This window comes from Microcaecilia unicolor, chromosome 5 (genome assembly GCF_901765095.1).
Source record: "Microcaecilia unicolor chromosome 5, aMicUni1.1, whole genome shotgun sequence".
NCBI classification, from domain to species: Eukaryota; Metazoa; Chordata; class Amphibia; order Gymnophiona; family Siphonopidae; genus Microcaecilia; species Microcaecilia unicolor.
Window position 1 is genome coordinate 134,229,509 of NC_044035.1, and position 26,049 is coordinate 134,255,557.

The following is a 26,049-nucleotide window of genomic DNA, read 5'->3' on the forward strand; positions in this document are numbered from 1 at the left end:
TAAGAGAACCTTAGCTGTTCTCCAGATCCAAATTTTTAATAAGGATCAAATACTTCTGACTAAAATCCACGGTAACTGTTTATGTTTAAAGCCAAATGGCATTTGTGTGTATCATGATGATATTTGCTAGTTGGTGGCAAAGAGGGGCATAATCGAATGTTGCCGGCAAAATAGATCGCCGGCGATCCATTTTGGCAGCGGCGCAACAGCTGGCCGGAACCGTATTATCAAAAAAGATGGCTGGCCATCTTTTTTTTCGATAATACGGTTTACCCGGCCAAATGCCAGAGTTCGCCGGGTTTCAGATCGCCGGTTTTGTTTTTCAGCGATAATGGAAAAAAATGCCGGCCATCTCAAACCCGTCGAAATCCAAGGCGTTTAGTCATGGGAGGAGCCAGCATTTGTAGTGCACTGGTCCCCCTCACATGCCAGGACACCAACTGGGCACCCTAGGGGACACTTCTAAAAATGTTTAAAAAATACACAAATAGCTCCCAGGTGCATAGCTCCCTTACTTCGGGTGCTGAGCCCCCCAAATCCCCCCCAAACTCACTCCCCACAACTCTACACCATTACCATAGCCCTTATGGGTGAAGGGGGGCACCTACATGTGGGTACAGTGGGTTTGGGGGGGGGTTTGGAGGGCTCAACACTTAGCACCACAAGTGTAACAGCTGGGGGGGGGGGGGATGGACCTGGGTCTGCCTGCCTGAAGAACACTGCACCCATTAAACACTGCTCCAGGGACCTGCATACTGCTGACAGGGAACTGGGTATGACATTTGAGACTGGCATACAGGCTGGTAAAAAAAGGTTTTTATTTTTTCAGTGTGGGAGGGGGTTGGTGACCACTGGGGGACTATGGGGAGATCATCCCCCATTCCCTCCAGTGGTTATCTGGTCAGTTGGGACACCTTTTTGAGGCTTGGTTGTGAAAATAAAAGGACCAAGTAAACCCGGCAAAATACTGATTAACGCAGCTTTTTTTCCATTATACGCGAAAGCCGACCATCTGGTAGCCACGCCCATGTCTGCCTATGCCCTGCCTTTTCTACGCCACCGACACGCCCCTTGAACTTTTGCCAGCGCAGCGACGGGAAAGCGGCGATGGTGTAAAAAAAGCCACTTTCGATTATACCGATTTCGCTGCTTTTGCGAGATCGCCGGTCATCTCCCGATTTATGTCGGAAAATGGCCGGCGATCACTTTCGAAAATAAGCCTTAAAGTCATTTAGATAGGGGGACCAGCTTGGCTGTAGGCTTATTGCAAATTTATTCAGGAAGATATACCCTAAATTATATTTGATAGAGTTATGCAGAAAAGAAGCTTTTTGAAACACATAACTAGGCTTGTTGTATTCTATATTGGTTTCTGGGCACTCAGGTGCTGTCACGGTCTCAGGCTCTCAGACACTGGACTAATGTGAGCCCTTGGGCTGCTGATGAGGAGTGGCAGCAGCAGGCAAAACCCTCCAACTCAGACTGGACAGGATACAGGATTCTCAAGCAGGATTCAGGAACCAGCGTGACTGGAACAGGACTTCACCTGCGCTTGACCGCCATTCCCTAGGGGTTGAGCACCTAGGTGCAGGCAGCCGGCAGGACTTACTGAATGGAGTGGATCAAGACAAACTTGACTAGACAGGGTACAGGATACAGGGTCTCAAATAGGCAGGAAACAAACACAAGCTGGGCTAGAACAGGGTTCCAGGTACAGGGTCTCAAACAGGCAGGAAACAACCACAAGGGTCACAACCAGAAGGGAAAGGAAGCCAAAAGCAGACAGGGAAGGAGCAATCAGGACTGGATTCAAGACAGGATTCAGGAGACTCAAACAGGCAAGGAATACAGACTAGGGACACTAACTAAGAAACAAGGCTAAACAAGACAAGGCAGAAGTGCACTAAGCACAAACACCAACCTGGACCTTTGACTTTGCAAAGGCAAAGCAGAAACTTTCCAGGTGGCTAATAAGCCCATCAGCAGCTGAGGAGCATAACAAAAATGTCCAGGGCTACAATTTAGATGTTTTGGTCTAGACCTGTTTTTATCAAAACTAAGTCCCAAAAAGGTGTGTTAAATGACCAGATGACCACTGACCCCACGTTATTGCAGCAGTGGTCACTGACCCCCCCCTCCCTCCTCCGTGAAAGAAACAATACTTAAAAGCCTCTATGACAACTTCAGATATTATAGCCAGACCTATTAGAGCAGCAAGCAGGTCCCTGGAGTAGCCTAGTGGTCAGTGCAGTGCACTGTAGAGATGGGGACCTAAGCCCATATCCCACTCTAACTGTTATACTTGTGGTGGAATGTGTGAGCCCTCCAAAATTCACCAAAAATCTACTGTATCTACATATAGGTGATACTTGAAGCATGTCTGTGTGGCCAGACTACTAAGAACGCTGGCTCCTCCTACATCCAAATGGCTTGATTTTGTGCGTTTTTCACTTGAATGGCTTTTTTTTTTAATGGTTCAAAAAGATAGAAGCACTAAGTACAACAACATCTAGCAAATAGCCATTTTCAAAACAAAATGATAGATGTTTTTCTGTTTCGAAAATTGCTATATTTCATTACTTAAATTTTGGAAGTTTTTAGCAAAATGTGCAAAGTCAGATTTAGACATCACATCAAAAATACTCCTCTAAGTTTCTCAGTAAGGGTTTAGGTCATAATTTTGAGTGGCTCTCCCCTAGCCTATGACTTATCTAGCATTTGTATTTTTTTTTTCAAAATAAAAGACAATTTCGAAAAAATGAAAGTATATAAATACATAAGTACATAAGTATTGCCATACTGGGACAGACCAAAGGTCCATCAAGCCCAGCATCCTGTTTCCAACAGTGGCCAATCCAGATCACAAATACCTGGCAAGATCCCAAAAAGTACAAAACATTTTATATGGCTTATCCCAGAAATAGTGGATTTTCCCCAAGTCCATTTGATAACAATCTATGGACTTTTCCTTCAGGAAGCCGTCCAAACCTTTTTAAAACTCCGCTAAGCTAACCACCTTTACCACATTCTGGGGGAACGAATTCCAGAGTTTAATTACACGTTGACCAAAGAAACATTTTCTTTGATTCGTTTTAAATTTACTACATTGTAGCTTCATCGCATGCCCCCTAGTCCTACTATTTTTGAAAAGCGTGAACAGACTCTTCACATATACATTTTGCCTGTAGGCTATTGTTAAAAGAAAAACAGTGAAGCCAAAGATGTTTTGATTATCACAAAAAGTTTAATAAGGAAATGCCATGTTTTCACAAACGAATGAACATGGAGAGAAAGAGAGAGAGAGAGAGAGAGAGAGAGAGAGAGAGAGAGAGAGAGAGAGAGAGAGAGAGAGATGTTTTTGGTTAATTGGAAGTACAACACTGCTGATTTGTAGCTTTCATTGCAGCATCTTCACTTCTTGCATTTTCTCACAGGGCCTTGGCAACATTTGTTTTGGGAATATGAACCTACAGCAAATTAAAGAAAAGTCAGAATTAAAGATGAGTGAAACACATGACATTTTGTTATAAATAAAAATAACAACTTATTTCTCTGCTCATATTTAGCCTGACTTGTCAATGGGTGTAATGATCTCTGTAAAATTATTTCAGGGACCTAGGAGGCGTTTTTATGACTGGGCTCCTTGAGGTAGGCACACTGATGCTGAGTGCCAATTCTGTAATAGCATCTGTGCACGAAGATACAGTTATAGAATACTAGCTAAGCCTGCATTGACATAGTTGAGTCATGCCAGGTCAATGGTAGGTATAAATATTCATGTGCTTCCTAATCTGCAGATAACTTACAGTGTTCTATAAATTACGCTCATAACTTGGAGACCTGCCCATGCCCCTCCCATGTTTTGCCACTTGCAGTTACTGCACGTTAATGCACATTTATCCTATTTATTTACTAGCGCTTACTGTTCTTATTATTGTGCCAATTATTTTGGCACTTATGAACATATGGCACATGTAACTAACATGTGCAGTTATAGAATTGACCTTTTACTATAACTTGATGAGTAAGGAATATGCTAAAATATATTTAGGTGTCCATTTACAAAGCAGCGGTACTGCCGGCTCACCAGGTTAGCGCGGGATCCCCTAACGCCTCCTAAATAGGTGGTGGTGGTAAGGACTCCCCTGGGCAATGGCTACACAGCAAGTATTTCATTTATGCACGACCATTTCTTTCCCTGCATGGAAATTCCCTTTTATCTCCTGGTAAAAGGGGGCCTCTAACCTGCTTCAACGCCATCGCAGTGGTCCTTTTACTGCAGCTTGGTAAAAGGACCCCATAATTCTTAAGTAATTCTGCAGGATAATACATCAGTGTGAACCACTTTTTTGGTATCATTCACCTGCAAAAATGATAAACAGACTATGCTGAAACTTAATATTTAAATGATTTTTTATAGTGCTAAAGCACAGTTTTTCCTGATGTGGCAGTGCCATGCAATTGCACAAAAAGACTTTCCTTAAGTTAAAATCAGTTGTACATGCAGTTGGGGCTAGCTTCTTTCTGAAGCTGCCTTGTAAGTGCTTAATTATGTTTTCAGACACGATAGAGCTCTTTTACTAAGCAACGCTAAAAAGTGTCCAGCGCTATCCCCAACGCGGGTTTTTCCTGTGCACAGAGGTCACTTTTAGCACATTTCCACTATTCCTAATTATGGCATGTGCTAATTTCCCTATTAGCTTGTGGTCATTAGCATATGAGCATTTACCAACACCTATTTTCTAGGCAGCAAGAGCACAAGCGCTAGCTACGCACTAAACACTTGGCTCACAGTGATGTAACTACATTAACTGATTAGCGCAGAAACGTCTACTCTCCATCCCAGACACACCCCCCAGTGCTAAAAAATAAATTCTATTTAGTACATATGAAGCAATCCCAAACCCACTACTGGACAGCTGAGCACACCCTGCTGAAGTGCTCTTTAACCTCTGGTAAGCACGCATTAGTGCTTACCACAGCTTAGTAAATGTCCCCTATGTTTTTTATAATCCTGCTCAGTTTGAGTGCATGCTAATTATCAGCTTAGTTAAAGGGATTTAATTTAATTTGGCCTAATGAAATATAAAAGCCAGGCAATTATAGTGGAGTATTGTTCCTGATTGCATTGTTAGTCTGCTTGCTGCATTATTTGTGCATGTAAGAGATTAATGAGTAGAAATGTAATTATTTTTTCAGAAGTATCTGGGCATGCACAGGTAAAAAGTAAACAAAGGTGCATTAGGATGTGATGGTATCTTGATCCTATGCACATACATGCTCCCAACTTACACATCTATCCTTTCTACCTCAATACCCACCCATACAATACAAACAAACAAACACACAAACCCATCGTTTTTACACCAGCAAAGCAAATATAATCATTCACAAAGTTCTTAAAAACATTATCCTGCTAGTACTCCAACACTCATCTTCACATTCCTATCTCAGAATAAAACAGCTTCAAACAGCACTACACATAGCCCTCTACATACTAGTCCCCCCTCTACATACTATTCCTTCTCACACACCCTCACACATTTCTCTCCCACTGAAAGCTTCTGCCTACACACACTACATGTCCATATCATTCCCAAAGCACATATGCTCTCCCCCACTAATCCATTACATGCTGCAGAGAAACACACAAGGGCATAGTTATCAATGTAGGCTATTGTTAACATATGTTATTCTACCACTAACGCATACTATTTTAGCATGAGTCCCATTTTATGCAATGAGACCTAGTTCCTAATTACTGGGGCTAACAGTAAAATAGCCTGTCTTAAAAGTGGAGCACCTTAATACAGAGGTGTAACCAGATGTCAAATTTTGGGTAGGCCACTGGGCAAACTGGGTGGGCCCATGTAGTCTGTACATTCCCTTCCCCCCTTGGTGCCAACACAACACATTCAATACCTGAGGTGGTGTGGATCCCCAAGCCCCACCAGCTGCAGAGGCCAGAGGCAAGAGCTTGTTCCAGCTGACAGCACTGTGCACACGATGCCGCTGCTCCAGGGACGTAGCCAGACACCCAATTTTGGGTGGGCCTGGGCCCAAGATGGGTGGGTAGAAGAACTCCACCCTGTCCCACAAGTGATTTGGTCTCTCCCTCTCTTGCCTGCATGCCATATGGTCTCTCAAACATCCCCCTCCCCCTATACCTTTTAAATAGCAGATTTTCATTGGCAGCAAGCAGCAAATAATACACACTGCTCATGTTGGCTCCACAGCCTTCCCTCTGATGCAACTTCCTGTTTCCGCATAGGCGGGAATACATCAAAGGGAAGGCTGGTATGCAGGAAGGACAGGAATTTTCGGCTGGTGGGAATCCCTACCAGACACTTCATAGGTGTGGTGCTGCTGGGTGGGCCTGGGCCCACCCAGGCCCACCCTTGGCTACGCCAATACCTTAATAACTTCCCTCTTAATCATATCCCCCAGTATCTCATCTATTATCATCTCAATCACCTTACACCCCCTTACTCATCACAAACATCACTCACAGACACATGTCACATAGCCCAAAAATACACACATTTTTACATATGCCATTTATCCAAAAGTTACCCCACTTATCATGCACACAAACTTCTTCTCACACACTCTACCAAAATTTTTTTTAAATACCCTCAAATGTCCTCCACACTCTGCAAGAAGCACGTATCTTACATAGTAATATAGTAACATAGTAGATGACGGCAGAAAAAGACCTGCACAGTCCATCCAGTCTGCCCAAGAAGATAAATTCATATGTGCTACTTTTTTATTTGTACTGTCCTCTTCAGGGCACAGACCGTATAAGTCTGGTCAGCCCTATCCCCACCTCCCAACCACCAACCCTGCCTTCCACCACCAGCTCTGGTACAGACTGTATAAGTCTGCCCAGCACTATCCTCGCCTCCCAACTACCAGTCCTGCCTCCCACCACCAGCTCTGACACAGACCGTATAAGTCTGCCCAGCACTATCCCTGCCTCCCAACCACCAGCCCCGGCACAGACCGTGTAAGTCTGCCCAGCACTAGCCCTGCCTCCCAACCACCAGCTCTGCCAGCTCTGAATGGATGGACAATCCCGTCAGAATTGTGTGTAGATAAGTGCTCCTTTTCCCTGTGTTTAAGAGATAATGGGTTGCGATAATGGGTTGTTGAGGAATTTGTTGGACACATGAGATAAAAAAAGAAGAAAATACTAAAAAAGAGTCAGAATTATTATTAAAACAAGTAATCACAGAGGTTTATAAGAGCCTATGAGAGTGAAGCTGGAAGGGGAGTAATGTGATATACAGCTCTTTGATAAGAAGCCATATTCCCAGCACTAACTGAGGCTCATTTTCCTTTGTGAAAAAGGATCCCTAAACATGTTATGTATATTTGATCACTATCGTGGATATAGAGTGTAAACCTTCATATTAGTAGGACATAACAAATAGCAGTCCTAATTTAAAGAAATAGGATCACTGAGTATCAGGCATAAAAATAAACCAATATGAGGCCGCCAGGAAAATGAATATCACTCTATTATTAATTAGGTCAGAAACTAGAGATTCTATAACCAATATTCTCCTATGAAATTATTCAAAAATCATTTTCACTCCTCAGTCTTCCTTCAGAAATTGAAGAGTGATGTCATTAATGGTCATGGTGGCACTTACTAGTAGAAATAGTAATAGATATGAGAACAGCTTTTAAGTATGTTCTAGGACAGTACGCTATCATTAATCACTCATTATTGCTATTCTTGTCACATAATTAGAAAGGAATAAACATATGAGGAAACATAGTAGAATTAGCACTTATGACTACATAGGTAACTTCCAATAGGCCTTTTGAATAGCAGAACTAATCTTACACCTAGAAAGAGGGTGCATATTTGTAAATAAGGGTATAACCTTCAAGAAAGGACAAAGTTGAAAGTTAGTAACAGGAAAAGGCAATCTGTTTTTAAAGGAAAATAACTTTTATGTGTTACCATGACATCCTTATAATGGTAAAAAAAAAACCTTCCTGCAGAGAGACCATTTCAGAAATGTTAATAAGGGAACCTTTTTGAAAATTACCGAAGGGGATTATACACATACATGTACATCTACACACAGTGCTTTTTTTGTGCCGGTACGCAACGGTACAGTGTACGGCACCTTTTTCTCCTCCTGTCCTCCCCTCCCATGATATCCAGCGATTCTCCGCCTCTCCCCTGCCCTCCCATCAACGTGCAGCGATTCTCCATCTCTCCCCTGCCCTCACCTCTCCCATATCCAGCGATTCTTTGTCCCCCAGCCGTCCTCCTTCACTGCCTGCCAGCCAGCGTCGGACTCAGAAGCAAACGGTGCAGGCAGCGATTGGCTGGCAGTGTCGTAGCTTCCCTCTGCGAGTCCCGCCTATGTGTAAACAGGACGTTGTAGGCGGGACTCGCAGAGGGAAGCTATGATGCTGCCAGCCAATCGCTGCCTGCACTGTTCGCTTCTGAGTCCGACGCTGGCTGGCAGGCAGTGAAGGAGGACGGCTGGGGGACAAAGAATCGCTGGATATGGGAGAGGTGAGGGCAGGGGAGAGATGGAGAATCGCTGCACGTTGATGGGAGGGCAGGGGAGAGGCGGAGAATTGCTGGAAATCATGGGAGGGGAGGGTAGGGATGAGATAATTGCTGGACATCGATGGGATGGGAGGGAAGGGCAGGGGAGAGAGAATTGCTGGACATCGATGGGAGGGCAGGGGAGAGAGGAGGGCAGGGAAGAGAGAATTGCTGGACATGGATGGGAGGGGAGGGCAGGGAAGAGAGAATTGCTGGACATCAATGGGATGAGAGGGAAGGGCAGAGGAGAGAGAGAATTGTTGGACATTAATAGGAGGGCAGGGATGAGATAATTGCTGGACATGGATGGGAGGGGAGGGCAGGGAAGAGAGAATTGCTGGACATCAATGGGATGGGAAGAAAGGGCAGTGGAGAGAGAATTGTTGGACATCGATGGGAGGGCAGGGGAGAGAGGAGGGCAGGGATGAGATAATTGCTGGACATGGATGGGAGGGAAGGGCAGGGGAGAGAGAATTGTTGGACATCGATGGGAGGTCAGGGGAGAGAGGAGGGCAGGGAAGAGAGAATTGCTGGACATGGATGGGAGGGGAGGGCAGGGAAGAGAGACTTGCTGGACATCAATGGGATGGGAGGGAAGGGCAGGGGAGAGAGAATTGTTGGACATTGATGGGAGGGCAGGGATGAGATAATTGCTGGACATGGAGGGGAGAGGGGAGAATGGCTGGATGGGGAGGGGAGGACAGGGAAGAGAGAATTGCTGGACATGGAAGGGAGAGAGGAGAATCACTGGATGGGGAGGGGAGGACAGGGATGAGAGAATTACTGGACATGGAGGGGAGGGCATGGAAGAGAGAATTGCTGGACATGGAGGGGAGAGAGGAGAATCGCTAGACGGGGAGGGGAGGACAGGGAAGAGGGAATTGCTGGACATGGATGAGAGGGGAGAGAGGAGAAATGCTAGAAATGGATGGAGAGGAGAGCAGGAGATAGAGGAGAATTGCTGGACATGGATGGATGGAGGAGTTGGCAAGGAGAGAGGAGAAATGCTGACTTGGATGGAGGAGAGGGGAGAGAGAATTATTGCTTTATATGGATACAGAGGAAGGAAGAGAGATGAGAAATGCTGGACATGGATGGAGGGGAGGAGAGAGGAGAAGTGCTGGACATGGATGGAGGGAAGGAAAGAAAAAAGAAGATGCACATGGATGGAGATGAGGGAAAGGGAAGAGGAGAAAAACTGCACATGGATGGAGAAAATAGGCAAAAGCTGGATCCATATTATACCTCCTCCAGTCAATTCCATGGAGGAGGACCCAGCTTTTACTTATGGATGCAGGGCAACAAAAGAAGAAGAAAGGAGGAAAGTAAAGAAATAAATGGAAAGGAAGCCCTGGAAACGGAGTTAAGAAAACAGATAGAGAGCAGCAGAATCAGAGACTGGGACCAATATGGATAGAAAAACAAAGTCACCAGACAACAAAGGTAGAAAAAAAATCATTTTATTTTCATTTTAGTGTTTGGAATTTGTCTTATTTTGCACTGGGTATACTGGAGCTGTAACAGCTTACAGAAATTATTTATAATGAAAAAAAATCACATTATTTTTTCTCCTATACTAGTATAATATTTTCAATGATGTCTGTTTATATGCGCCATGGCTGGTATAAGGGGTGCGGCTAATGTGGGTGTTGCTATAATAGGGGCGGCACCATATGTGGTGACCCCACCCATAATGAGTACCGGCACCTTTTTTTTTTTTTTACAAAAAAAGCACTGTCTACACATTACAACATACAAACCTGCATATTTTCAGAACTATGTACATAAACCTTAACCCTTCCCAATGCTCATTTTGGCTAAAGTTATCCCCTGGATTCTATAAAGGTTGCCCAAGTTTGGCATGGATTCCATGTCCACACAGAAAGTAATTAGTAAATGAACCTTAACAATCAATTATTGGCATTAATTAGCACTAATTAGGACTTACGCACAGATCTGCCTTTGCATTAGTCTATAATAGTGTGCACCCAAATTGTCATGTGCGTAATTCAATGGGGCAAGGGCAGGGAAGGGGGCATGGGCAGGTCGGGGTGTTCCCAAAATTTAGGCACAGTGTTATAAAATAAGGTCATTTACATGCCAAACTAACATTAGTCTTGTGCCACCATTTACTCCAGGTTTCAGGAAGCATAAGCATAAGCTGTGCAGTGGACAAGAATAATTGAACAGAATGTATGAGCCAATTAGTCTTTTTCCATAGTCAACTACCATGTTACTAGGTTACATCTGGTCCCCAGGTTCTTCAGGCAGTGCCCAGCAGGAAGGTAGACATCTGCATGGCCCCCTCAGAAAGGATCTTCTTCAGAATAGGGTGTTTTGAGCTGTGACCTCTTTCAGAGGGCAAATGCTTCCCTATTCACCACATCCCCTCTATCCCTAGCATGGGTATCCTTAAGTGGTGATCATGGTGGTAAATTAGGAAATTGTGGGGCTTGTCTGAATATTATACCTGAATATAGCAGGTGTGCATGGTATCCAGCTATCAGATTGCAAATGTCATGCAGTGAAGCTCTGCTTCATAGCTACCAGCTACTGCTCCGAATTCAGATAGACCAGTCAACTTCAATTTTCATAGAATGACAAAGGAAACTTCACAGGTATCAAGTTCAAAAACAGCTAATTGTAGATAAATGATCATTTTAACCCTAGAACGCATATTGGGGGCCTTTTAGGCCCCCATGCTTACATTTTTGCTATTATCTGCAAAATTACTTTAGTTAGAATTTTGAAACTCAAGGTATTACTCAAGTATGTCATTGTTGATAATATCCAGTTGTTCATATAATTTTTTTTTCATAGGCATTATGGTGTAACAATGCTTGTTTGGTGAAAACTACATCTGTACGAATTGGGGGCCTTTTAGGCCCCCGCTGTTTTTATCATGTTCTCAGAAGTGTTTGTGTCTCAAGTTACTTTATTTGTACTCAGTAATGCTGGTGGAGGGGCCAGGGTGTGGATAATAACATGTGAGGATGTCATGTGATTTTTGGAGGGAGTGATAAGGCCATGACATCACCTCAGGTCCTCTGAACACTGAGGACAGTATACACTGTGAGCTAATTGCTGAAGGATCTGTGATAAGATAAGCTGTTGAGAGGAAATCTGTTTCATTTTCTAACATCTAGTCAGCAATGGCACAGTCTTCCTCCAAGTGTCTGACTGACCAAGAGATTGAAGCGATTATGTTTCAAAGCGATGATGAAAGTGAACTATCTTTGTCTGATGAAGAATATCTGCCACCAGCTAATCAAACATCCTCATCCAGTGATTCTTCTGATGATGAAGAAGTGAATCTAGTGGATCCTCAAGAAGTGATAAGTAGAACATCCAAAACGAATGTTTTTTGGGACAGTAATCCTACATTAGTCGGACGTACTCCAATACACAATATTGTGAGACAGGCTCAAGGAGCTGTGGGAAGTCCCAGTTACTTTACCCCTAAAGATGTATTCTGTACTTATTTTTCTGACAATATTGCAGAAGAGGTCCTATTATGTTCAAACCTAGAAGGAAGACGTATCGCTTCAGCAAAAAATAAGTCCTGGAAAAATATCTCAAAAGAGGAACTTTATGCATATATTGGACTTTTCCTGCTGGCAGGGAGTCAAAAATCGTATGATGTCCCAATACGAGAATTATTTCTGGTCCCACTTTCTGATCCACACTATAAGGCGACAATGTCAGTGGGCAGATATGAGGAAATTAGAAGGATCATTCGCTTTGATGATAAGCGAACTTGTGCAGCGAGGTTTGAAACAGACAAATTAGCCCCTATCAGTTATATCTGGAACATATTTATCAAAAATTGCACAAAACTTTACAATCCTAGTACTAATGTTACTGTAGATGAGCAACTTGTACCGTTCAGAGGACGCTGCAAATTCATACAATACATGCCCAGCAAGCCAGCCAAGTACGGTATAAAAATCTTCTGGATGTGTGATTCTGCAAATTATTATGGCATAAATGGCGTAATCTACTGTGGCAAAGAGGTTGGTGCACCAGTACAGAAGGATCTGGGGTCTGAAATAGTCAAAACTCTTGCTGTTCCAATATTCAATTCAGGTAGAAACATCACCATGGACAATTATTTCACCAATGTTGAACTAGGCAATTTTCTGCTTGCAAAAGCTATTACACTTGTTGGTACTATAAAGCAAAACAGACGAGAAATTCCAGCAGCACTCAAACACAATCGTCAGCGAGCACTTTATGAGAGTGTCTTTGGATTCAATAACAAAGCGACTTTGGTATCTTACAAGGCAAAGAAGGAGAAATCTGTAATTTTACTCAGTACCATGCATCACGATTGCAGTGTTGACAGCAATAACCAAAAATTGAAACCAGAAATCATCCTGCATTACAATGCAACAAAAGGAGGTGTAGATAAAATGGATGAGATGGTGGGAGAATATTCGTGTAAGAGGCAAACAAAACGATGGCCTGTAGTACTATTTTCAAATATGCTTGATGTACCAGCCCTAAATTCATTCATTATTTATACAGAAACTCATCCTGAATTTCATGCACAGAGGAAGGACAGGAGACGCTTATTCTTGAAGGACCTTTGTCATGAACTTGTAATACCTCACATGATAGAGCGAAGCGACTTGAAATGCTTGCCAAAGAAAACTAAAGAAGCAATGAAACGGTGTGGCGTACAGTTTCAGATTACTCCAGAGCCAGGAGAAAGAAAACGAAAGCGTTGTTTCATGTGTCCAAGAAACATAGAGAGGAAAACTGAGCGATATTGTTCCACTTGTAAGGAAACTGTTTGCAAAGAACACTCTTCTGAAAAAATAACATGTCAGAATTGTTTGGAAGACTAATATAATAGAAAAGAAAGTTAGAATAAAAATGTAGCTGCAGCTAGTTTGCTATAGATTTCTATGCATTTTTGTGTGTTTTCATGTCTTTGCATGAAATTTGGGAAAAAAAAGATTTTTTGGTGTTTTCTGTGAAAAATTATAATTAAAATGTTGTCCACTATTCATATTTTATTGAGCAATTTTGAAATAAACTTGTGAAAGTTATTTAAGTGTGTTTTTCTACATTATGTGCATGGGCATGACGTTAATATGTATATTTTTAACGTCATGCGTTCTAGGGTTAATAAGCTGAAGCCTATCATTCAGTAATAGACAGGGAGTTGTCCTTTTGGTAGTAAAATTCTCATATGGATGTGATTATCTATATTATTTGGAGCTTCTTTTTCTTTTGGACTCTAATCCACAAATACAAAATACCATCTGGCTAATTCTGACATAAACTCTGAAGTCAGTTTTAGAAAGTGAGCTATGATATTTCTGCTGCCATAAACAAACATGGAGGAAGTAATCTTGTTGGAATAATGTATTGTATTTTACATGCATTGCCTGTCACCAATTTTTTCTCTGTGATTACTCTGTGACCTCTGATGTGAATTTCCTAGAGAGGTCACACCCATGCAACTTCCTGTGGGGGTTAGACACAGCACATGGAGCTCATGGTCTCTCCTAAGCTGAGGATCTATGGTGTGAGCATCCATTACCATCTAAGCACATGGAAAGAGCTGATAATCCAAATGTATAGTATTATGTTTATATAAGCCTGTCTGAATATAATCTAACTACAAACTGTGAGTAAACAGATGTTTTGTTACTTCAACTTTAAAGTGACTCAGCAGTGAATTATTCTGGGGTGTATGTGAGAGAGATGAAGAAAAGAAATTAACATTTCTAAAGCTGAAGCTGTGTGTATAAAATCTGCTAATTATTTACTACAAATAATCCAACAAAAAGGGTTATGGGCCCAGCCCAGGAATTGAAAAGGGAGAAATATTACCAGGCAGTGAAAAAGCCAAATTTTTCTCTCAAGTTTTAAAAGAAAGATTCAGTCTGTCTCTCTCTCCCCCCCACACACTAAACAGAAGGCAAGGCTAAGAAATGGCTGAGGGAGGAAATTCACCATTTTTCTACTCTCTCAAGGTGCCTAAATTAACTGAATTTAATTATCAGCAGTGGGAACTAAGATTCAGATGTCTCCTTCAAGCAAAGAAATTAAATATATGTTTAGACCAAAACAGAACAGCTGAAAATATGGCTGAATGGGACAATGCAAACTATTATGTGAAGTGCATGTTTTTGGAAGCTCTCTCAGAGAAACAAGCCATATTAGTGGAGGCAAAAGATACAGCAAACGAAATTTTATATAAACTGAGAACTATGTATGCAACTACATATGCAAAACAGCAACCAATTTGGTTAGCAGAGTTAAATGAGCCCAAATTAAGGGATAAAAGTAAATGTAATGATCACATTATGCATCTTATGTCTTCATTTCAAAAGTTAGAACTTTCTGGAATTCCCATGTGTGATGCATTGAAAAGAGCATTTCTTTTTACCTCACTATCAAAGAAGTTTGATGTTTTTAGGTCTGTAAATGAAGCCATTGAAGGGCAATCTTTTGAACAGGCAGCATCAAAACTGAGGCAGGAATGCATAATGAATGATTCTGAGGAGAAGTGTTCTCAAAGTCAGTCAGAGAGAAATGAAACAAATTTCTTGGCAAAGAACAGAGGAAGGCGGAGCTATGGGAAAACTCCACCCAAGGGCAATCTGATTTGCTATTCATGTGGAAAGGAGGGACATGTATCTAAATGGTGTAAGGAAACACAAAACACTCCCTCTAGCTCACCTAAGCCAATGGAACAAAAGAATTTTCCAACCAGGAAATGTATGAAGGACAATAATAAACATAAGAGCTTTCTAATGGTAGAAAAATCTTTGACTATGGTAAATAATAATTCAAATGAAAGTACTTGGATTTTGGATTCGGGGAGCACATGCCATTTAACCAATTCTAAGGATTTCTTTCAGGAAATGAGTCCAGAAGAAGGTATTCTTAAAACTGCAAACGCAGGGACTACTCAGATCCAAGCAAAAGGCATTGGATTCTTAAAATGCAAAGTGTCTAATGAAGTTAAAGAAATTCCTGTAAGTGATGTCTTGTATATTCCCCAAGCAGTTTGCAATATGCTTAGTGTATCTACATTAGATAAGAAGGGATTTGTGATTCATTTTGAAAACAGTAAGTGCACAATCTCTAAAAATGATGAAGTGTATGCTGAAGCTTTTATGCATAATGATGTTTATAAACTGAGCATTTCAGGTGAAGCCTCCCATATGGCGCAAGTAAGGAAGAATGATTGTAAATGTAGTCTGGAAATCTGGCATCGCCGCCTGGGACATCGTGATTTTAAGGTGATCCAGGATCTTTACAGTAGGCAACTAGCCACAGGCATTCAGATCAGTGCAGATACTGGTAAAATGGAGAAATGCATAGACTGTGTTACTCAAAAAGGTGTGAGACCCTCATTTCCTGCATACACAGGAAATAAGAGTAATAAAGTACTGGACTTAATACACAGTGACTTATGTGGACCGTTTAATATCCCATCATTGGGAAATAACAGATTTGTGCTAATATTCTTGGATGATTTCTCTAGATACTGTGTGGCCTATTTGCTGAAAGAAAAAAGTCAAGTCACAGACATGCTGAAGAAATACGTAGCCATGGTGAGCAATACATTTGAAAGAAAACCAAAGGTTCTTCAGACCGACAATGGTGGTGAGTTCACTTCACAAAGCATGCGCACATTTCTAGAACAAGAAGGCATTCAGCATATCACAACAGTAGCTTATACACCAGAGCAAAATTCTGTTGCAGAGAGAAAATTTAGGTCACTTGTGGAAATGACCAGATGTATGCTGTCAGATAGCAATCTCCCTAAAAGACTATGGGGGGAAGCCATTCTCACAGCAGTGTACCTACAAAACAGAATGCCAACTAAAGGCGCTGAGCGCACACCACATGAGACATGGCATGGTAGGAAGCCAAACCTGTCACACATAAGAACATTTGGAAGTACAGCATATGCTCATGTACCAAAGCAAAGAAGGCATAAGCTGGATTCCACAACCGAAAGGGGCATTTTAGTTGGCTATGCTCCAGGACACAAAGGATATAGAATTTTGAATCTGAAAACTGGCATTGTTGGCATAAGACATGTTACATATTTTGATGAAAACAAAAGGGTTGATAAAGGCTGGATTATCCCAGATGAGCCTTATCATCCAGAATATGAAACTAGAACCATAATAGACATGCCAGTGTATATAAATGCCATACCAAGGCAGATGTCTGAAAGCAACTCATCTGTATCTAACGAGGAACAGGCAGAGGAAGCAGACACAGAAAGGATCATTGCAGAAGACAGTACAGTTGGAGAAGGGGAATCAATTGGAGAAGAACTCTCAGATTTAGAGGATGCGGAAAGGTCAGACCAACCTGTTGTCAGACGCTCATCCAGGGAAAACAAAGGTGTTCCACCCCCAAGACTGTCTTACCTAACAAAGTCAGCAGAAGCTGAAGAGCCCTTAACATGGGATGAGATTGAGAAAATGCCAGCAGAAGAAGCTGCTGAATGGCGTAAAGCTGCACAAGAAGAAATTGATGCATTGCATAAAAATAATACTTGGATTCTTACAAAATTACCTCCTGGCAAGAAAGCTATAGGATGCAAATGGGTATTCAAGTTAAAAAGGAATGCACAAGGAAAAGTGGAAAGGTATAAAGCCAGATTAGTCGCAAAGGGATATCTTCAAAAATATGGAGAAGATTTTGATGAAGTGTTTGCACCTGTAGTGAAACACACGACAATTAGAACACTTCTGAGCATTGCAGTCTCAAAAGGCATGCAAGTCAACCACATTGATGTGAAAACAGCATTTCTTCATGGAGATATAACTGAAGACTTGTACATGGAACAGCCAACAGGTTTCATAAATACAAAACAAAGACAGCTAGTGTGTAAATTAAACAAAGGTCTTTATGGATTAAAGCAAAGTGCAAAATGTTGGAATGACAAATTGCATGAAATATTGACAAATTTAGGATTTAAGCAAGGTGAAGCAGATAAATGTTTGTACACTAGGTGCAGAAATGGACAATATGCATACATTTTAGCTTTTGTTGATGATCTGCTCATTGCAAGCGAAAGTGAGCAAGAGTACAAGGACATTGTAAAATACTTAAACCTGAATGTTGAGATAAAAGAACTTGGTAATGTGTCATACTATCTTGGTATAGAAATTGAGAAACAAAATGATGGTTCTTATCTTCTAAGCCAGAAGCAGAAAATAAATGAGCTTATTGAAAGTTTAGGTATGCAAGATGCCCAAGTTGTAAGCACTCCCATGATCACTGATTTTCTGAAGGATGAAACAGTAAGAGAACCTTTACCAGATAACATCCAATATAGATCAGCCATAGGTAAGCTTTTATATCTGACTACCACATATAGGGCTGATATAGCAAATGCAGTAGGAATTTTGAGCAGAAGGGTCAGCTCACCTACCAAATCAGATTGGACTGCAGTTAAAAGGATGGTAAGGTATTTAAAAGGTACCATTGATTGTAAATTAAAGATTTCAGCCAATAGTAATCCAAAACTAATATGTTACTGTGATTCAGATTGGGCAGGGGATCATTCTGATTATAAATCCACAAGTGGATATGTGTTTATGTATGGAAATGTACAAATTTCTTGGGCCAGTCATAAACAAAGTATTGTGAGTCTGTCTTCTACAGAAGCTGAATATGTGGCTGTATCAGAAGCATGCAGAGAACTGATGTGGATTGAAAACCTTTTGCTGGATTTTGGAATAGCTGAACAGAGACCAATCCAGATAATGGAAGATAATCAGAGCTGCATCAGACTGTCACAGAATGACAAGGTTGTGTCACGCACCAAGCACATCGCAACGAAACATCACAACGTGCGAGAGTTGGCGAAAGAAGGGGTCATCAGTCTAGACTATTGTCACACCAGTGAGATGACAGCTGACATCATGACCAAACCGTTACCCAGAGAACGTTTTGAGAATCTGCGAATAAAGCTTGGACTTTGTGTGAATTAATAATTGCATGACAGTTATGCATGAGAAGGGGTTTGTTGGAATAATGTATTGTATTTTACATGCATTGCCTGTCACCAATTTTTTCTCTGTGATTACTCTGTGACCTCTGATGTGAATTTCCTAGAGAGGTCACACCCATGCAACTTCCTGTGGGGGTTAGACACAGCACATGGAGCTCATGGTCTCTCCTAAGCTGAGGATCTATGGTGTGAGCATCCATTACCATCTAAGCACATGGAAAGAGCTGATAATCCAAATGTATAGTATTATGTTTATATAAGCCTGTCTGGAAAAGGTACAGCGAAGGGCGACGAAAATGATAGTGGGGATGGGACGACTTTCCTATGAAGAGAGGCTGAGAAGGCTAGGGCTTTTCAGCTTGGAGAAGAGACGGCTGAGGGGAGATATGATAGAAGTGTATAAAATAATGAGTGGAATGGATCGGGTGGATGTGAAGCGACTGTTCACGCTATCCAAAAATACTAGGACTAGAGGGCATGAGTTGAAGCTACAGTGTGGTAAATTTAAAACGAATCGGAGAAAATTTTTCTTCACCCAACGTGTAATTAGACTCTGGAATTCATTGCCGGAGAACGTGGTACGGGCGGTTAGCTTGACGGAGTTTAAAAAGGGGTTAGATAGATTCCTAAAGGACAAGTCCATAGACCGCTATTAAATGGACTGGAAAAATTCCTCATTTTTAGGTATAACTTGTCTGGAATGTTTTTACGTTTGGGGAGCGTGCCAGGTGCCCTTGACCTGGATTGGCCACTGTCGGTGACAGGATGCTGGGCTAGATGGACCTTTGGTCTTTCCCAGTATGGCACTACTTATGTACTTATGTACTTATGTACTTATGAATATAATCTAACTACAAACTGTGAGTAAACAGATGTTTTGTTACTTCAACTTTAAAGTGACTCAGCAGTGAATTATTCTGGGGTGTATGTGAGAGAGATGAAGAAAAGAAATTAACATTTCTAAAGCTGAAGCTGTGTGTATAAAATCTGCTAATTATTTACTACAAATAATCCAACAGATCTCACATACACTTTTAGAAAGAAGGTATTGGATGGAGTTTGGGATTACACACATACGTTGCAAAACACAAACCAACAACACACATGTGTATATTTAAGCCTGCTCCAGAGCACTGACTATTTTAGAAGCATGGAATCTATGTTGAAAACAATGGTGTAACTATAGGGGGCCTTGGGGGGCCTGGGCCCCCACAAATTGGATCCGGAGCCCCTGGTTTGGCTAGTGGGAATCCCTAATCCCCACCAGCTGAAGTCTTTCTCCATTGCTGTTCTCTGCACATTGCCCTGCTTCCCCTCATGTCACGTACATGCTCGGTTTCACTAAAACCAAGCATGTACGCGACATGAGGGGAAGCAAGGCAGGCAATGCACAAAGAACAATGCTGGAAAAAGGCTTCTTCTTGCGGAGGTTGGTGACCCCGACCAGCTAACATATATGGGGTTGCAGTGGGGCAAGGGTTGGGGCGGGGAGGTGGGCTACAAACTGTGCCCCCTCACTTTGGGCTCTGAATCCCCCAAACGTTAAGGTCTGGCTACACCCCTGAAAATACCTTTGAAGCTATGACCTTCAGATTGGAAGGCAACCAACTTTCAGCTAATCTGGCTCTTGTCAATCTCTTATAGACAGCTCACACTTAGATGTATCACAAGTTCAATGCAGGCTGGTGACTCATAGGATTTAACATTGCAAAACAGGCAGAGGTTTAACATACTTCAAGGAAACCTATAATTTTGAGGTGTATTCCTGTTGTTTCAGGTAAGAAATTATATTAAGCAACAAGGAAAATGTTGTTTACATTTTTCATGACATTTCAAATGAATGTGTACCCCAAGGATAAACTAGGTGGCTGAGCTTATATCAATAAGCTATACCATTACAGAATGTCTACCCACAACTATATGCATAGTAACAAGGTAACATAGTAGATGACGGCAGAAAAAGACCTGCACGGTCCACCTAGTCTGCCCAACAAGATAAACTCACATGTGCCATTTTTTTTTTAAATTTATTTATTTATTCATATTGTTAAATTTATTACAAGAAAACATCTTGTGTAGGAAAGTATCCGTTTATCAATAACATATTCAAACCTAATATCAAGAAAAAAAAAGAAAAGGTGAAAGAAAGAATTCCTCACATTTTCAAAAGAAAACAATACTCAAGTCCATAAATTCGGATTCCAAGATTTCGGAAATCTGTGGGAGAAAAACATTACAAAGGAAAAAAAAAAATATCGCAAGATATGCAAATTCTACTAAGCGGAGTTAATTCTTATAATTAGCGCTTTTCCACTTTCACTGAGGCTATAAGCGCCGACACATAGGCAGGTTCTGTAAATACATATTTTTTATCCCTAAACTTTATTATGCACTTGCAGGGGTACCTTAAAAAAAAAGGTGCCCCCCAAGTGCAGAATTTCAGGTTTAAGGAGCAGAAATTGTTTCCTCCGTCGTCTTGTCTCCTTAGAGACATCCGGAAATAATAATACTTTAAAACCTAAAAAAGGTTTGTCCTTGTTATGGAAAAACAGATGAAAGATCCAACTCTTATCTGGTAATAGTGCGAATGTCGCTACTAATGTGGCTGCAGTCGCTAAGTCAGTGTCCAAGGTCTCCAACAAAAGAGAAACATCTATCGGAGCTTCATGTTGATTCAGGTCTTTCCCAGGGATATAATAAGCCATAGTCATTGGTGGTATATTTTGTTCGGGAATTAATAGTATTTCGCGCATATAGCGCTTCAACATTTCCAAGGGAGCAACATTTTGAAGTTCAGGAAAATTGACAAATCTAAGGTTATAATTTTTAGTGTAATTATCAACATTTTCCATTTTAACCCTTAGGTTCGTCAAGTCTTTAATCATAGTAGGTTGTGCCATTTTTTGTGTATACCTTACCTTGATTTGTACCTGTCTTTTTCAGGGCACAGACCATATAAGTCTGCCCAGCACTATCCCCGCCTCCCAACCACCAGCCCTGCCTCCCACCACCGGCTAAGCTTCTGGGGATCCCTTCCTTCTGAGCAGGATTCCTTTATGTTTATCCCACACATGTTTGAATTCCATTACCGTTTTCCTCTCCACCACCTCCCACGGGAGGGCATTCCAAGCAACCACCACTTTCTCTGTGAAAAAATACTTCCTGACATTTTTCTTGAGCCTGCCCCCCTTCAATGTCATTTCATGTCCTCTCGTTCTACCGCCTTCCCATCTCCGGAAAAGGTTCGTTTGCGGATTCATACCTTTCAAATATTTGAACGTCTGTATCATATCACCCCTGTTTCTCCTTTCCTCCAGGGTATACATGTTGAGGTCAACAAGTCTCTCCTCATACATCTTGTAACGCAAATCTCATACCATTCTCGTAGCTTTTCTTTGCACCACTTCCATTTTTTTAACATCCTTCACAAGATACGGCCTCCAAAACTGAACACAATACTCCAGGTGGGGCCTCACCAACGTCTTATACAGGGGTATTAAAACCTCTTTTCTTCTGCTGGTCACACTTCTCTCTATACAGCCTAGCAATCTTCTAGCTATGACCACCGCCTTGTCACACTGTTTCGTCACCTTCAGGTCCTCAGATACTATCACCCCAAGATCCCTCTCCCCGTCTGTACCTATCAGACTCTCGCCGCCTAACACATACGTCTCCCGTGGATTTCTACTCCCTAAGTGCATCACTTTGCATTTCTTCGCATTGAATTTTAATTGCCAAACCTTAGACCATTCTTCTAGCTTCCGTAGGTCCTTTTTCATGCTTTCCACTCCCTCTGGAGTCTCCACTCTGTTGCAAATCTTGGTGTCATCCGCAAAAAGGCAAACTTTACCTTCTAACCCTTCAGCAATATCACTCACAAATATATTGAATAGAATCGGCCCCAGCACCGATCCCTGAGGCACTCCACTACTCACCTTTCTCTCCTCCGAGCGAACTCCATTTACCACCACCCTCTGGCGTCTGCCCGTCAACCAGTTCCTAATCCAGTTCACCACTTCAGGTCCTATCTTCAGCCCGTCTAGTTTATTCAAGAGCCTCCTGTGGGGAACCGTGTCAAAAGCTTTACCGAAATCTAAGTAGATCACGTCCATAGCACATCCTTGATTTAATTCTCCGGTCACCCAGTCAAAGAATTCAATGAGATTCGTTTGGCACAATTTCCCTTTGGTAAAACCATGTTGTCGTGGATCTTGCAACTTATTTGCTTCCAAGAAATTCACAATCCTTTCCTTCAGCATCGCTTCCATTACTTTCCCAATAATTGAAGCGAGGCTTACCGGCCTGTAGTTTCCAGCTTCTTCCCTATCACCACTTTTGTGAAGAGGGACCACCTCCACCGTTCTCCAATCCCACGGAACCTCTCCCGTCTCCAAGGATTTATTAAACAAATCTTTAAGAGGACCCGCCAGAACCTCTCTGAGCTCCCTCAATATCCTGGGGTGGATCCCATCCGGTCCCACTGCTTTGTCCACCTTTAGATTTTTAAGTTGTTCATACACACTCTCTTCCGTGAACGGTGCTATATCCACTCCATTCTCACATGTACTTTTGCCAGTCATTGCGGTCCTGCTCCAGGATTTTCTTCTGTGAAAACAGAACAAAAGTATCTATTTAGCAAATTTGCTTTTTCTTCATCATTATTTATATAGTGGTTCTCTGCATCTTTCAGTCTCACAATTCCCTTTTTAGTCTTCCTCCTTTCACTAATATACCTGAAGAAAGTTTTGTCACCCCTCCTTACATTTCTAGCCATTTGTTCTTCCACTTGCGCTTTTGCCGGACGTATCTCTCTCTTGGCTTCTTTCAGTTTCCTCCAGTATTCCTCTCTGTGTTCCTCTTCTTGAGTCTTTCTGTATTTCAGGAACGCCAACTCTTTAGCCTTTATTTTCTCAGCCACTTGTTTGGAGAACCATATCGGTTTCCTTTTTCTCTTGCTTTTATTTACTCTCTTTACATAAAGGTTTGTGGCCCTATTTATAGCTTCTTTCAGCTTGGACCACTGTCCTTCCACTTCTCGTTCATCCTTCCATCCCATCAGCTCCTTCCTCAGGTATTCCCCCATTTTATTAAAGTCAGCACGCTTGAAATCCAGGACTTTGATTTTTGAGTGGCCGCCCTCCACTTCAGCCGTCATATCAAACCAAACCGTTTGATGGTCACTGCTGCCCAGGTGGGCACCCACTCGGACATTTGACACATTATCTCCATTTGTGAGCACCAGATCCAGTGTCGCTCCCTCCTTCGTGGGTTCTGTCACCATTTGTCTGAGCAGAGCACTTTGAAAAGCATCCACAATCTCTCTACTTCTTTCCGATTCCGCAGACGGAACTTTCCAATCTACATCCGGCAAATTGAAATCTCCCAGCAACAGCACCTCTCTCTTCTTTCCCAACTTATGGATATCTGCGACCAGATCTTTATCTAGTTCCTCCAATTGCGTCGGAGGTCTGTAGACAACACCCACGTGTACAGAGGTTTTATCATCTCTTTTTAAGGTGATCCATATTGCTTCTTCCTTTCCCCAGATCCCTGACATTTCAGTTGCCTCGATGTCATTTCTCACATACAGAGCTACTCCTCCACCTTTTCGACCCTCTCTATCCTTCCTAAATAGATTATAGCCTGGTATGTTTGCATCCCATTCATGGGAACCATTTAGCCACGTCTCCGTGATTGCAACAATGTCTAAGTCTGCCTCCAACATCAGGGCTTGAAGGTCATGAAGTTTATTGCTTAGACTGCGAGCATTTGTGGTCATCGCTTTCCATGTACATTTTCTGGTATGTGTTTCAACATTTGTGATTTGGGGTTGTTTTTTGTCTTTGGGTACCTTCATATCTTTTTGTTTCACCTCCATTGCTTGTTCTTCCGCATCAGTTCTATTTTGAGAAACATCACAGTGCTATAATGGAGCAAAATAATTCTGTAGGGGCAACACTTGTGAGGGCGGATGCCTCTGTGCCACATAACGAAGTCTGCCTGAGCGTACGGTGAACCATCTATTCTTAGGTGGTTTTATCCTTTGAGGTAGTGGTGTGAATTTGGCTTGATTCTGTGCATTATGATGTTGTGCTTTGGGAGGAGGGAATAGGAAAAAAAACCTCTGTGGATACTGGTTGATACTCAGCCGGAAACTACATAACAGTCATATGTGGGTTCTGGATGAATGTCGATCAGGACCTGCATACGTTCTGGTAGCTGCAACTGCTTTGTTGTTCTTTGTAGGTATGTTTATAAGATCTTTCTTATTTGTATGGATTTCCTTTCCAGTTTTATGTATTGTGATTTTTATTGTGACCCTCATTAACCTGTCTGCCAGATTTTGCACTATATCAAGCCATAAATAATCTGTGACTGTAACTCGATATTCAGTGCCTGTGGCTGCACATGGCCAAGAAATGAATACCTGGGGCTAATATAGCTGGAGATAGCGTTTCAAACAACGTTGACCACCGGAGGCTGAATATCGGGTGGAATGACTATCTACCTTCATATTAACCCCTCAGTTTGTCTACATCTGGCCTCTTTTTTCTCAACATTTCCACTCCTTTTTGCTAGTATTTCATTAATTTAACATCTACCTGTTGATTGCTTTTTATCTTAATATGTTTTTTCTATACATATTCCACTGAAGTTCCTTGAGATTTCTTCATTTCAGTGCTTTTCATCTATATTCCCCATCCTCCTTTTCCCTTCTGGCCTTCACATGCAAAATGCCTTTTCACATTTGAGAGGAATTCCATCCCCTGTATCATTTTGGTCGCTCTTCTTTAAACCTTTTCTAATTCCGTTATATAATTTTTGAGATATGGTGACCAGAATTGAACATAATACTCAAGGTGAGGTCGCACCATGGAGTGATACAGAGACATTATAATATTCTTGGTCTTATTTACCATCCATGTTCTAATAATTCCTAGTATCCTATTTGCTTTTTTTTGGCCACTGCCGCACACTGCATGCTTTGATACAACACCCTGATTTTCAACAACAAAACTGCATTGCTTTAAAATGATCAGCATCCCTTCAATTATATTGTAATTACTAGTTTCCTGCAGAAATACTATTGGTGCTTTAGAAAACTTCCTGATAAACTCCTGTATAAATAGAGCATGTTTATGTGAGGAGGTAAAGCTCAGAGTGTCATTCTTCACATCTTTCTTCTCAGCACTACCGTACCAGAAATCAAGAATGGCATATTGGGGCCGTCAACGACAATGCTGTCCTCCCAGCCCAGACTGCTATCCTGTCCAGGATCCATGTTGTAGACAAAACCCATGTAATAATCGTAAGTAATGCTTCAGTCTGATAATACTTTAAATTATATCTTTTATGAGCCTTATCTGCTTTATAATCTTCTGAACTCTATAAGTTGAAAGTGACAGTTACCACTTGCATTATTACATATATTCCAAGAGAACTTCAAAACATGAATTAACAGTGAAAATGT

The 26,049-nt window shown here is 41.7% G+C and overlaps 1 long non-coding RNA gene across 1 annotated transcript in view; it reads left to right on the forward strand.

The window, feature by feature from the left end:
- LOC115470280 overlaps positions 1-26,049 on the forward strand; it is a 60,450-nt gene that overhangs the window by 28,415 nt on the left and 5,986 nt on the right. The window contains exons 2-3 of the long non-coding RNA XR_003942161.1: positions 1,385-1,389; positions 25,728-25,887. This is a non-coding gene — a long non-coding RNA (uncharacterized LOC115470280). The remainder of the gene's footprint in view (positions 1-1,384; positions 1,390-25,727; positions 25,888-26,049) is intronic.